The sequence below is a fragment of the Elephas maximus genome, chromosome 4 (genome assembly GCF_024166365.1).
Source record: "Elephas maximus indicus isolate mEleMax1 chromosome 4, mEleMax1 primary haplotype, whole genome shotgun sequence".
NCBI classification, from domain to species: Eukaryota; Metazoa; Chordata; class Mammalia; order Proboscidea; family Elephantidae; genus Elephas; species Elephas maximus.
In genome coordinates this window covers 63,463,439-63,476,341 of record NC_064822.1, presented here as the reverse complement: position 1 = coordinate 63,476,341, position 12,903 = coordinate 63,463,439, and positions in this window count along the sequence as shown.

Below are 12,903 nucleotides of genomic sequence, written 5' to 3'. Positions count from 1 at the left end.
ACCTTAAAAAATACCATTTACTGTAACACAACATAAAACATAGATGATGTGAATTATCTGTGTGCAGAAAATTATACAACTTTATTGAAAGACATTAAAGAAGATTTAAATAAATGCAGAGACACCTCAGATCCATGATATAAAGTTTGAATATAAAAACAATGTCAATTTGCCTCAAGTTGAACTTTAGAATCAAAGCAACTCCAGTCAAAATCCTGTGGAACTTGATAAGTTGATTCTCAAACAGCGCAAGAGCCAAGAAGTGCCCAGGCACCCCTGAAGAAGAGTATATTGGTAGGATGATGCCTTAGTAATTCAGTGCTGCTATAACAGAAATAACACAAGTGGGTGGCTCTAACAAACAGAAATTCACTTTCTCACAGTTTAGGAGACTAGAAGTCCAAAATCAAGGTGCTGGCTCTAGGTGAAGGCTTTCTATCTCTGTTAGCTCTGGGGGAAATCCTTTATCTCTTCAGCTTCCATTCCTTGGCTCTATGTGATCTTCCCACTTCTCTCGGTTTGCTTAACTAGCTCCCTTTATACCCTGTATGAGATTAACTCAAAACTCACCCTACGCTAATCCTGTTCATTAACATAACAAAGACAATCCACTCCCAAATGGGATTATAGAGCAGACACATTGTTGTTGTTGTTAGGTGCAGTCAAGTCAGTTCCGACTTATAGCCACCCTATGTACAACAGAACGAAACACTGCCCAGGTCCTGCACCATCCTCACAATTGTTGCTATGCTTGAGCCCATCATTGCAGCCACTGTGTCAATCCATCTCACTGAGGTTATTCCTCTTGAGCTGACCCTCTACTTTACCAAGCACGATGTCCTTCTCCAGCGACTGGTCCCTCCTGGTAACATTTTCAAAGTACATGAGACAAAGTCTCAACGTTCTCACTTCTAAGGAGCATTCTGACTGTACTTCTTCCAAGACAGATTTGTTCTTCTGGCAGTCCGTGGTATATTCAATATTCTTTGCTAACATCACAATTCAAAGGCACCTTTTTCCCTCTTCCTTATTCATTATCCAAATTTTGCACGCATATAAGGAGATCAAAAATGCCACGGCTTGAGTCAGGTGCACCTTAGTCCTCAAAGTGACATCTTTGCTTTTTAACACTTTAAAGAGATCTTTAGCAGGATACAACCCTGACACACACCTTTCCTAATTTTTAAACCACACAGTATCCCCTTGTTCTGTTTGAACGACTGCCTCTTGGTCTACGTACAGGTTCTGCGGGAGCACAATCAAGTGTTCCAGAATTCCCATTGCAATTCCCAATGCAATATTGCTTCTGTTGGGCATTGATTGTGAATCAAAGTAAGATGAAATCCTTGACAACTTCAATCTTTTCTCCATTTATCATGATGTTGCTTATTGGTCCATTTGTGAGGATTTTTGTTTTCTTTATGTTGAGGTGCAATCCATACTGAGGGCTGTGGTCTTTGATCTTCATCAGTAAGTACCTCAAGACCTCTTCACTTTGAGCAAGTAAGGTTGTGTCATCTGCATATCGCAGGTTGTTAATGAATCTTCCACCAATCCTGATGCTGCATTCTTCACACAGTCCAGTTGCTCAGATTATTTGCTCTGCATACGAATTGAATAAGTATGGTGAAAGGATACAACCCTGACGCAAACCTTTCCTGATTTTGAAACCACACGGCATCCCCTTGTTCTGTTCCAACAACTGCCTCTTTGTCTACATACAGGTCCTGCGTGAGCACAGTTAAATGTTCCGGAATTCCCATTCTTTGAAATGTTATCCATAATCTGTTATGATCTACACAGTCAAATGCCTTTGCATAGTCAACAAAACACAGGTAAACATCTTTCTGGTAGTCTCTGCTTTCAGCCAAGATCCATCTGACATCAGCAATGATATCCCTCCTTCCACGTCCTCTTCTGAATCCAGCCTGGATTTCTGGCAATTACCAGTCAATGCACTGCTGCAACCATTTTTTAATTATCTTTAGCATAATTTTACTTGTGTGTGATATTAATGATATTGTTCAATAATTTCCACATTCCATTGGCTCAGCTTTCTTTGGAATGGGCACAAATATGGATTTCTTCCAGTCAGCTGGCCATGTAGCTGTCTCCAAATTTCCTGGCATAGAGGAGTAAGCGCTTCCAGCTTTGCATCTGTTTGTTGAAACATATCAATTGGTATTCTGTCAATTCCTGGAGCCTTGTTTTTTGCCAATGCCTTGAGTGAAGCTTGGACTTCTTCCTTCAGTTCTTGATCATATGCTACCTCCTGAAATGGTTGAACATTGACCAATTCTTTTTGGTACAGAGACTCTGTGTATTCCTTCCATTTTCTTTTGATGCTTCCCGCTTCATTCAATTTCTTTGCCCATAGAATCCTTCAGTATTGCAACTTGAGGCTTGAATATTTTCTTCAGTTCTTTCAGCTTGAGAAATGCCAAACATGTCATTCCCTTTTGGTTTTCTAACTCCAGGTCTTTGCATATCTCATTATAATACTTTACCTTCTTGAGCCACGCTTTGCAATCTTCTGTTCACCTCTTTTACTTCGTTATTTCTTCCTTTCTCTTTAGCTATTCTACGTTCAAAAGCAAGTTTCAGAATCTATTCTCACATTCATTTTGGTCTTTTTTTTCTTCTCTGTGTTTTTAATGGCCTTTTGATTTCTTCATGTATGGTATGCTTGATGTCATTCCACAACTCATCTGGTCTTTGGTCATTAGTGTTCAGTGCATCAACTCTATTCTTGAGATGGTCTCTAGATTCTAATGGGATATACTCAAGGTTGTACTATGGCTTTCATGGACTTGTTTTAATTTTCTTCAGCTTCAACTCTAACTTGCATATGATCAATTGATGGTCTGTTCTGCAGTTGGCCCCTGGCCTTGTTCTGACTGATGATATCGAATTTCTCCATAGTCTCTTTCCACAGATGTAGTTGATTTGATTCCTGTGTATTTCATCTAGTGAAGTCCATGCATACAGTCACTGTTTATGTTGTGGAAAAAAGGTATTTGCCATGAATATAAGTCATCGTTCTTGCAAAATTCTACAATGTGATCTTGGGCATTGTTTTTTACCACCAAGGCCATATTTTCCAACTACTTATGACAGGGAGCAAAGGCCCTGAGGTCAGAGGGTGCCTGTTTGAGAAATAGCAAAGAGACTGGTGTGGTTAGAGGAGAAGCAAGTAAAAGAGAAATAAGCTGTACTATCATAGATAATAGGGCATTGAGTGTAGAACCTAGAGACTTAGTAAGACAGAGAACAGAGGGGCCCCCAAATCTGCAAACAAAGTAACAAGAAATGGGCCAGGGCACAGAAATAAAGCCATTCCCCGGAACAATGGGGCAGGTTATCTAAAAATAGCCCGCAAACTTCTTTAAAGTTGCCTTTCAGAAGCAGCTGGAGAAAACCAGGCCCAGGGACATGCACAGAACATCCACCTGTGACGGCTGTGTGACCTTCCACCAGGGGCAGTGAGGGGCTATAGCCCCAGCTGGGGAATCAAACCCAGGGAGCAAGAGACTGCACAGGTGCGACACCCCATAATAAGTCCTGCTACGAATCCCAGAGTCTTCTGGGACAGGAGCCATCTTGGAAAGCTGCTGTGTGCACCTAAGTTAACATATCCCCTCCTGTGCCTATGAATAAACATGAATCTTTCCCAGCCCGAGAACTTTTAAAAACTAGGGCCTGTCTTTTGTTCTGTGAGACGAGGGTAAGCATTGCTCTAGGTCCTCCTTGTCTCCACATGCAAGCCTCTTCAATAAAGCTTTGCTTGTGTGGAAAACTACGTGCCTTACCTGCTCATTCTTGACCAGCGAGAGGCAAGAACCTTATTCCAGTAACATACTGATCCTTCTTCTTTGTTTCCAACTTTCACATTCCAATCAATAGTAATTATCAATGCATCTTGGCTGCATGTTTGATCAATTTCTGACTGCAGAAGTTGGTAAAAATCTTCAATTTCTTCAACTTTGGCGTTAGTGTTTGGTGCGTCAATTTGAACAATAGTCATATTAACTGGTCTTCCTTGTAGACATACGGGTATTATCCTATCACTGGCAGCATTGTATTTCAGGATAGATCTTGAAATGTTCTTTTTGATGATGAATGCGATGCCATTCCCCTTCAATTTGTGATTCCTGGCGTAGTAGACCATAAGACTGTGTGATTCAAAATAGCCAATACCAGTCCAGTTCAGCTTACTAACGCATAGGATATTGATCTTCAAGCATTTCATTTTTGACAACTTCCAATTTTCCTTGATTTGTACTTTGTACATTCCATGTTCTGATTATTAATGGATGTTTGCAGCTGTTTCTTCTCACTCTGAGTTGTTCCACATGAGCAAATGTAGATCCCGAAAGCTTTACTCCAGCCACATCATCGAGGTTGACTCCACTTTGAGGAGGCAGCTCTTCCCTACTCATACTTTGAGTGCCTTCCAAACTGAGGCGCTCACCTTCCAGCACTATCTCAATGTTCCACTGCTATCTATAAGGTTTTCACTGGCCAATTTTTTCAGAAGTAGATTGCCATATCCTTTTTCCTAGTCTATCCTAGTCTAGAAGCTCTGCTGAAACTTGGCCACCGTGAGTGACCCTGCCAGTATTTGAAATACCAGTGGCATAGCTTCCAATATCACAGCAACACAAAAGCCACCACAGTACCACAAATTGACAGATGAGTGGTGGTTGGTAAATATACCCATATTAAAACTAAGAGCTTCAGATAATTGAAATACATCATTTTTAAAAAGTGAAAGGACAAGTTATAAACAAGTATCTTCACAAAGAAGATATTTACAACATATATAACTCACAAAAGGTTAGTATCCAGAATACACAAAGAACATCTACCAATCAACAAGCAAACATAACGTACTATATATGATATATAAGATATATCATATATAGTACGCAAAACACAAACAACCAAAATGATCAGGTGTTTCCCAAAAGAGGAAATTCAAAACACTATAAGCATATGAAAAGATGTGAAGCTACGTTAATAAATAGAGAAATGCCAAATAAAACCACAATGAGATACTATTGTACATCTAGTAGATTGGCAAAAACAAAGAAGTCTAAAAATATAAGTGTTGGAGAAAATATAAATCAATGGAAACTCAAATATTGATGGTAGGAGTGTAAATTGAAAAACAATTTGGCATTGTATCTCAAAGCCTACAATTTTCATACCTCACAACCTAGCAGCCTTGCTCCTAGGTATATACCCTAAAGAAACTCTTGCACATATTCAGAAAAGAAACAAATGCAATAATGTTCATAGCAACAATGGTTATAATAGCAAAAAATGGAAATAATTCATAAATCCATCAACAAGAAAAAAATTACAGTATATTTATACTCACACAATGGAACATTACATTCCAATGAAAATGCGCAAACCCTAGCTACTGCAATGGTATGGATAAATCTTGGAAACATAATACTGAGTGGGAAAAAAACTTGCTGGAAAACTATACAGCATATAATACCATTTGTTTTTTTTGTTTGTTTTAATAGAGCTCAAATAAAGCAAGACTAAACAACATATTCATCTGATCCCATTGTGCATGAAGTAACCATGAGTTAGGGGTCGACTTGATGATAGCTAACAATAATTACAATAAACAACATATTGTTTATGCTTATGTTAATTTGTGAAGCAATTATATTTTAACAACAAAAAAATAGTTTTAAAAAATTGAGAGTATAGTGATTATAGGAGGAGGAGGGGGATGAGAGGGGCATATACAGATGCAAGTTATTGGTAACTTTCTAGTTCTAGAGTTGTGTGGTGTGTTCACAGTTATTCATTATATTTCCCTATTTTATAGCTAACGTATATCTTATATATCATATATAGTACGTTATGTATCAAATTACACACATACGTATTTAAAGGGAATAAAACTAAACAGTAGTAGTACTAGCCTACTACTGCCATAATTTGTAGTCGCCACTGAGTTGATTCCTAATCATGGTGACCCCAAGTATGTCAGAGCAGAACTGTGCTCCGCAGGGTTTTCAATGGCTGATTTTTCCAAAGTAGGTCACCAGGCCTTTCTTCTGAAGCACCTCTGGGTGGCCTTAAAACTCCAACCTTTCAGTTAGCAACCAAGTGAGTTCATCATTTGCACTACCCAGGGACTCCAGTCAGCTACAGAGACACTTAAAATAATAATAATGATAATGATTCCAAGGCTTTTTTTCTGAGCCACTAGAAGAATGGAGATGCCACTTATTGAGAGGAAACATTGAGGGAGAGGCAGGTTTGCAATTAGATAGACAAATCTCAGAGATGGGAAGGGGCCGATCTGGACATGTAAATTTGAGAGGCATCGGAAGAAAGGATATTTGAAGATCAGATACTGAAGGAGGTTCTCTGGGGAGTGACCACAGATAGAGAGAGGAGCGCCAAGGTGTATCAGTCAGGGACATGGAGAGGAACTAGCAAAGGAGACTAAAAAGGAGCAACTAGCGTAGTAGGAAAAAATCAGGAGAGTTTAGAATCTTAAAAGACAGATAAAGTGCATCCATAGATGAATGAACAAACAACATGGGGTACATGTATACGATGGGATAGTACTTAGTCATAAAGTGAAATGAAGTCCTGATACATGCCACAACATGGTTAAACACATCATGCTGAGTGAAATAAGGCACAAGAAAACAAATAGTGTATGATTTCCCTGATATGAAATAAACAAATATGTAAAAACCGGAGATTGTTAATGGTTAAGGAAGCCCTGGTGGTGCAGTGGTTAACCACTCAGCTGCTAACCTAAACGTCTGCAGTTCAAACCCACCAGCTGCTCCACAGGAGAAAGATGTGGCAGTCTGCCTCTGTAAAGATTACAGCCTTGGAAACCCTATGAGACAATTCTACTCTGTTCTGTAGGGTTGCCGTGAGTCAAAACAGACTTGAGGGTAATAGGTTTTATAGGACCAGCCGTGGGAATGAGGAAGAAAGGAGGGGGTTTTTGTTTAGGGGACAATGAGTTTATGGTAATAGTGGTAGAATTATTCGGAAAAGGATAGTGAAAATGGTTACACAACTTGAAGAATATAATCAATGCCACTGAATTGTACATGTAGAAATTTTTGAGACGGCATGTTTTGTTGCATATATTTCCACCACCAAGCCCATTTCCAGTCAAGTTGATTCCGGCTCACAGCAACCCTTCAGAACAGAGGAGAACTGCTCCATAGGATTTCCAAGGCTGTAAGCTTTAAGGAAGCAGACTGCCACATCTTTCTCTCACAGAACAGCTGGTGGGTTCCAACTACCAACCTTTCGGTTAGCAGCCAAGTGCTTAACCACTGCACCACTAGGATTCCTTTATTTCACCACAATATAATAAAAAATAAGAGAGAGATGAAAGAGGACACGATCTAAAAGAGGACACGATCGATTGTATCAAAGGCTAATGATAGCCAAGTAAAACGACACTGACAATCGACCTTTGGATTTGGAAACATGGAGGTCACAGGCAACCTTGACAAGAAGAGTTTCAGTAGCGTGGCTTGGGTGAAAGCCTGACGGAAGCGGGTTCAAGAGAGACTGGGAGTACATTCATACATCAAAATACTGTGAGGCTGTGGAGAAGGGTGAGAAAGCTTTCCATTCACTGATATGGAATGATCTCAAAGATACATTGTTGCGTTGAAAAAGGAAAGATGTAGAAAAGTGTGTATGTTATGCCAACTTTTATGTAAAATACATGGAAGAATAAGAATTTATATTACTATTTGCTTAAACAGTAAAACCTGTGAAAGCCAGAAAATGTGTAAGGCAGAAACCTATCAGAGAAGGAAAACTCAAATACTTTCCAGTAAAACAAGTGATAGAAAAGTGTTAAGACTGCATTCCATCAAAGGCAGAAAACTTGGGAGACTTAGAAAAAACAAGGCAATCCCATTGAGTTCTGGCTCTCACAGGTTTCACCGTATATGCAGAAAGAAACTGGAAGAATACATAGGAATTAAGTCACATTGAGGGAAGGGATGGGAAGTGGAAAAATGGTGGACAGAGGTGAGAATGAGAATTTTTACTATATACTTTTTTATATATTTAAAATATTTCTTCAACATGTGACTGCATTACCAATTCAAAATAGTGATTACAAAAACCAAAGAGTTTAGAGTTAAGGTGGTAGAAGACAATGAGAAGAAACTGAAGGAGAAAAAGTGGGGGAGATGGTGAATAGAGACCATCTTCTGAGAAGCTTTGCTGAAAAGGGAAGCAGAGAAGGGCAGACACAGGAGGGGAGCAGGCAGCTAAGGTGGGTCTGTTTTAAGCTGGGAGAAATTATAGCTTGTTTGCATACTGCTGGGGATAATCAAGTAAAGAGGAGGAGAGTGATGCTGCAAGAGAGGAAGGGGAAGTGGCTGGAATGATGACTCTGGATGGGTGAAAGGGGCTTGGATCCAGCACACAGGAAGAACGTGGGACTGGGAGATGTGTTGGTGGGAGTGGGGCAGCTCTCCTCTGACTGCTTGTTTTCGCAAAGAGCAAGCAAGCGTATCCGCTGAGAGTGAAAAGAGTTCAGGATAAGAACATTGGACATTTGAGGCCAGAAAACTGACAGAATTTACCCAGACAAATACTAGGAGCCCTAAAAGAGGGCAGAGGAACTGATAAAGATACCAGAGGCAGAGACAGGAGGAGAATTTATAGAGACTGTGGATGTGGGAACTTCCTCAAATTCCTCTGAAGACACATTTTTCGCTCTGTGTTGCATTGTCTCCCTCACTAGATTTCAAGTTCCATGAAGGCAGTGAGGATTTTGTTCTTATTCTCCACTGTATCCCTAGCCTTTGGCACAGCCAGGTGCCGTCAAGTTGATTTTGACTCATGGCGACTCCATGCATGTCAGAGTAGAATTGTGCTTCATAGGGTTTTCAATGGCTGGTTTTTTGGAAGTAGATTGCCAGGCCTCTCTTCTGAGGTACTCTGGGTGGACTTGAACCTCCAACCTTTTGGTTAGCAGACAAGCATGGTAAGTGCATCATCCAGGAACTCCAGCCCTTGGCACAGTACCCAGCATATAGTAGTTGTTCAAAAAATATTTGTTGAAGAAAAAGAAATGAATCAAGAATACTAGACATAATTGAATAATGACCCAAAGTCCTCAGTATAAAAGGCAGTAACACTAGTAGTGAATATTCACTTAACAGATTTGTTCCATACCCATCACACAATGACCCCACTTAGAGTGTATCCTTAGGATGCACTGGGCTCACCATGCCCCAGGATGTGGCATGATTTGCACATCCTACCTCCAATGACCCACATCCAATGTGCACTGTCTTTCCATGGCTGCTGTGGTTCTGACCTCAGAATGAAGGGCTGTCAGGGCATACAGGCAGGAGGGCAGCTGCTGCAGATGCTGGTCAGAACAGCAGGCTTCCTTCCGGGAGGCGAGAGTGCCAGGCTAATGATAGTAATAACCCAGAGGATGGAGGGTATGAGTCTGGAGGGGTGTGGGTATGAGCCAAGACTCAGCCTGAATTATTCAGCACAGGGCAGAGATCAGGGAGGGCAGGCAGATAGAGAGGAAAGGCAGATAGAGAGCAGAGGACAAAATGACAAGAGTTCAGCGTGGGCAGGGGTCCCAGCAGAAGCTCACTAAGCAAATAAGTCTTGAGCATCTACTATGTGCCAGACACTGAGATAGGTAGGAGTTGGGATACAGGGTGAACAAGACAAATGAGGTCTTTGCTTTCCAGTGTATATAGGGGTGAGGAGAGGGGCAGACAATAAACAGTAAACAAATATAAGATCATTTCAGAGAGTGAAGAGTTGGAAAGACAATGAAGCATAGTGATGAAATAGAGTGGGAGCCACTTTAGATAGCAGAGATCTGAATGACAGGAGTCAACCAAGTGAAGATGGAAGGGGGAGGCAATGCATTCCAAGAAGAGGGAAGCATTGAAAGTACAGGGGTGCTAAGGGAATGATTTTGGATGTTTTGGGACAGCAAGGAGCAAGGGGGAGCTCTGGTGGCACAGTGGTTAAGTGTTTGGCTGCTAACCAAAAGGCTGGCAGTTTGAATCCACTAGCTGCTCCTTGGAAAACCTGTGGGGGAAGTTCTACTCTGTCCTATGGGGTCGCTATGAATTGGAAGAGACTCGATGGAAACAGCTAGAACAGCAAGGAGTCCCTGGATGGTGCAAATGGGGTTTAGAGCTGGGCTACTACTAAAAGGTTGGGGGTTCCAGCTCACTCAGAGTTGCCTCAGAAGAAAGGCCTGACAATCTGCCTCTGAAAGGGCACAGCCCTGAAAACTCTATGAAGGGCAGTTCTACTCTGAAACCGTCAACGGGAACTGGTAGAACAGCATAAGTCCTATCTGGCAGGCATTGTTTATGAGGGGGGCTACAAATTGGTGGGCCTCTCCTTACAAGGAGTTCCAAATACAATGTGAAGTGACTGGAAAGTTTTAAGCATGGGAGAGCATGATATGATTGAGATTTTAAAAATAATCACTGGATATTGTGAAGACTGGCTTGTAAAGGGCAAGGGGAGAATTAAGGAACCAGTTAGAAAGCTGTTGCAATATTCCGGATGAGAGACAATGGCTTGAACCAGGGGATAGTAATACAGATGGACAGAAGTAGATGGATTCAGGATATATTTTGGAGGCAGAGCCCAGAGGACTTGTTAATGGATTAAATACAGGGAGGGAATCAGTGAGAAAAAGGAAAAGGTGGAAGGATGTTTCCTAGGTTTTCACCCTGAACAGCCAGGAGCTGCCATGTCCTGGGATGCAGAACATTGGGAGAGAAATGGGGTGGGGGGTGGGAGAATTCAAGACATCTATTTTGGTCACATCAGCTTTGCATGGCTATTAGACATCAAAGTGGAGATGTCAAGCAGGCTGTTGGATAAATGAGTCTGGAGCCCTGGATATAAATTTAGGACTCAACTGACATTTACATAGTATTTAAGCCCTGGGACTGGATGAGATCACTAGGCAGAGACTGTGGAAAGAGAAGAGGGCCAAGGACTCAGTCCTAGGAGGCTCCAATATTTAGAGGTCAACCAGAGGAGGACTGAGAAGGAATAGCCAGTGAGGTTGGAGGGAAACTAGGAGAGTGTAGTGTCCTAGCAGTGCCACAAGAAGGTAAAACAGGGTAACATGATGACAGGAATGGGGTGAGATGGGGTAGGAGTTGGGACAGGAGAGGCTACTTTTGATAGAAAACCCAAAACCAAACCCACTGCCATCAAGTCAATTCAGACTCATAGTGACACTGTAGGACAGAGTAGAACCGCCCCATAGGGTTTCCAAGGCAATAATCTTTATGTTAGCAGCCAAGCACTTTAACCACTGCGCCACCAGAGCTCCTCTTATTTTTGATAGGGAGGTTAAGAAAGCCTCCCAGAGAAGGGGACATTGGATCTAAGTAAGACTTGAATGGAGTGAGTCATGGTGAGAAGCCAAGGAAAAGCATTCCAGGGAGAGGGAACAAGTGCCAGACCCGACCCTAAGGCAAGTTAAATTTGCCTAATTTTAGGAACATAGACCAGGTGCATAGTAACCGGAACACAGCAAGTGACAGGAGAGGAAATCCAAAGAGCTATCTAGTGGTGAGGTGTGTTGGGCCTTGTCATAGGAAGGAGTTTGGATGGGAAACTAGAAAAACCAGTGATAGTAGACATGATTTACTTCTTTTAAGGATAATTTGGGTTGCTTCAGGGAGAACGCACTGCAGCTGGGCCAGAGTGAAATCGAGGATCAAACTGTTGGAGTAATCCAAAGATGGTGTGGCGAATTCGGCCGCTGGGCCCTGATTCTGGGTACTCTGGTGTAGGGGGAGGGCTTGAAACAGAGTTGGGGACCAGAGCGTTGGGGGACTCAAAATCTCAGAAACTGGGGCGATCATGGGTATCTATAGAGTTGGGCTGAAGGAGGTGGGGAAGCCTGCCATCAGTACCCGGGGAACCTCACGGTCCCTCTTCCCTCGCTGCCGCTCCAACGCTCCACCCGGGACAGAACTGGGCGCGTCTCCTACCGCGCGGCAGCAGGAGGGTTAAATCGTGCGTGGCCTGCAAGCGGGAGGGGGAGAGGCGGAGACCGAGCGGTTGGATCCGCCGCGCCGAGCCCAGCCGAGCCGAGCGCAGCCCGAGCCGAGCCGAGTCGAGCATCTCCCACCACCGCCGCCCTGCGCCCCAGGCGCCCGCCACCCACCCGCCCCAGCGCCCCGCTGCGGGCCAGACCCCCTCAACCATGCTCCGCACCCTCCACTCTGCCTCGACTCCCCAGCCCCGTGCATCCCTGAGCGCCTGCAGCCGCCGCACCGCCGCGCCAGACATGCAGGTGAGTGCGAGGACCCCCACATCCCCAACCAAGGGAGCCCGGCCCTGCCCTTCCCGACTCCGTGTCCTTCGCCTCCTGCCCCTCCGGGCGCGCACCCTTGCCCAGACCCAAGCCTCCAGCTTCTAGCCCCCAGCGCTCCTTCCGCGCCGTGGTCTCCATCCCTCCCCCGGTCCAGATTCCATCCTGCCTTCCCTGGTGCAGCGGTCACCGTTCTTGCTGCTGCCTTCATGCCTCCTACGGCTCAGCCAGCGGCTTGGTGCATCTTCCTGCCTCCGGTCCCCTTTCCGCTCTTGGCGTTCCCTCCCTTGGAGTCCCTTTGCCGACCTCCTGTTCCTCGTCCCGCACCCCCCCCCAAACACCCCCACTCTCGCCGCTTTCCAGCCTTATCCCGGGAGTGCGGGCCTGTGGGAGGGGTGAGGTGGGGGCTGCGCTGAGAATGGGGCCCAGGTCCCCCACTCCGAGGCTCCCGCCCCACCCCCAACCCGGCTCGTCTCCTGCGCACAACAGGTCGGTGAGGATTGAGGAGAGGATGGGGGTGGTGCTCCAACCCGGGGACTGCAGGC